The sequence below is a fragment of the Grammomys surdaster genome, unplaced genomic scaffold (genome assembly GCF_004785775.1).
Source record: "Grammomys surdaster isolate TR1022 unplaced genomic scaffold, NIH_TR_1.0 125849, whole genome shotgun sequence".
NCBI classification, from domain to species: Eukaryota; Metazoa; Chordata; class Mammalia; order Rodentia; family Muridae; genus Grammomys; species Grammomys surdaster.
Window position 1 is genome coordinate 1,840,844 of NW_021620675.1, and position 2,242 is coordinate 1,843,085.

The 2,242-nt window shown below is 48.4% G+C and overlaps 1 long non-coding RNA gene across 1 annotated transcript; it reads right to left on the reverse strand.

The window, feature by feature from the left end:
• Positions 1 to 752: 752 nt before the first annotated feature.
• Positions 753 to 1,736, reverse strand: LOC114640666. The gene is made up of 2 exons (XR_003714184.1): positions 1,614 to 1,736; positions 753 to 965 (listed from the first exon to the last, which is right to left on the reverse strand). It is a non-coding gene; the product is annotated as an uncharacterized LOC114640666 (long non-coding RNA).
• Between the last annotated feature and the right edge of the window lie 506 nt (positions 1,737 to 2,242).

The window sequence follows — 2,242 nt, forward strand, 5'->3', positions numbered from 1 at the left end:
TCCTTACTGCCAAGCCCCTCACCCCTACCTCTCTTACGCCCTACTGCATCTCCCAGGAACAACCTTTTGGCCCCTAGAGCCTTTAGGGGGGTATCTGGCTCCATAGTAAGTGTCTTCAGTCATCACAGGATGTGTCTGGGTTATTACTCAGCTCTGAGAGCTTTAGTGACTGGGATAGAGCAGTTCAGTTCTGAGCAGGAGAAATCACAGTGTCTTGAGGCTAGAGCTGGCTGTCACATCCCCACACTGGCAATGTGACCCCAAGATTTAAGAGATGCAGGTGGGACGAGGAGTCACTCAAGGCCATCTTAAGCTACACATAGCAAGTGTCCCTCATGGCCCCTGCTTCATGTCCTGCTTCCAGTTTCCAGCCTTGACTTTGTCCTGACATTCATCAGTGATGGACTTAACCTGTCAGATGTAAACCCTTTTCTTTCCAAGTTGCTTTGGTCATAGTCTTTATCACAGGAACAGAAGTAAATTAGGACAAGGAGGTATTGGGGTGAATATGATCAGATGCATTGTATTTGTGTATGATAATAGTGTAGTAAAGTCTATTGTTTCAAGTACTTAGCATATGCCAGCAAACAAAAAGCTTGAATGTGTAAATGCACCCAAAAAAATCATAAAAATTATTACAACTGTGTTCAGCAACCTGCAGCCCGGGGTACCTGTCAGGTCAGACTTACTGCAACTGTTATATTTCTAAGGCAGCTTAAAGGGACAGGAGGCAGAAAAGACAGGAGCCTGACTTTCAACAGTTAAGACACACTATATTTATTAGTGCACTTAGCAAGAGGCAGCCTCTCTCCCACAGGAAATTGAGGGGTCTACAGAGGGTAGAGGGAGCTGGCTGAAACCGATTATAGGGTTGGGGTGAGGGGCTTGGCAATAAGGAAGTTGTTATTTTCCAAAACAAAGTATCCTTTCTAGGATGCCCATAAGACCAAAAGGTTATCCATAACCTTGTAGGAATCTTGTTTTACAGGTGAAGGAGGCTACGTGCCATCTTCCAGGGCCGGCTGTCTCCTCCTGGTTTTCAGGATCCTGCCTTCCTGACAGTCTCCCTGAGCTCACAGCTCCCTAGGGGCCTTAGATTTATTCCTTTGGTCTCATGTGATCCTCTGGTTCCCTAGACCCCAGTGCTCCCACCGTGGAGGGGCAGTAGAGGCCCAGCTCCCGGGCTTCAGAGAGAAACGGAGTGGGCGGGGCTTCAGGGCGGGGAGGGGCCTGAGGGCGGGGTTCTGGACTCCGAGAAGGAAACCTTGAGCAGACCTTTGGACTCAGCTCTGCGGGAATCGCTTCAGCAGTTGATTCAGACGAATCCTCCAGGCATAAAAATCACAAAAGAGTTTTTGTTAGATGCTGATTGGGGAGGGAGTGGCTGAATGAAGTGGGAAGGGGAGGCCAAAGCCCCGCAGATTGAGCCAGGGGCCGCCTGGAGCTCCCTGGAGCCGCCCAGAGCGGCCCGGAGCCAGTCCCCGAGGCTCTCAGGGCTTGGTGAGAGTTGAGAGTCCATCCAGTTGGTCCTGTGTGGATTCACCAAGTAGTTAGTTGCTGAGTGCAATATTAGCCAAACCTCTTCAAAGGTTTGAGAAGTGGTTATCCATAACCTTGTAGGAATCTTGTTTTACAGGTGAAGGAGGCTACGTGCCATCTTCCAGGGCCGGCTGTCTCCTCCTGGTTTTCAGGATCCTGCCTTCCTGACAGTCTCCCTTTGCCCTAAATAAGGGCAAAGTCTGGGGAACAGCTCCTGATAATGAAGATTAAACTGTAAATTACTTTAAAATACAAGGCAGTTTACCTTCAATTCCAGTACTGCAGAGGCAGGAAAACCAGTCTGGTCTATACAGTGAGTTCCAGGCCAGCCAGGGTACACAATAAAACCTTGATTTAAAAAAAAAAAAAGGCCAAGTGATAAATATCCTGATGAGGGAAAAGGAGTGAGAGAAATGGCTCGGCAGTTCGAGCACTTGTTGCTTGAGCGGAAAGTCAAGTCACAGTGAAACAGCTGGATTAGACCACTCCTGTGGGTGGGAAAGAAAAAGTGTATTCAAACAGCCAATGCTATCTCTCAAGGGTCAAAAAGGTAGGAAAGCCTTGCGGTTACAAAGAGGGGGATAGCTTCCAGGAAGAAGGTATTTAAGCCAGAACAGCCTAGAGGTTCAAAGTGGTGGGAGGGGAGATTTGTGGGCCAAGAGTCCAGAGGTTATGTGCTACAGTTATATGTCAATAGGGAACT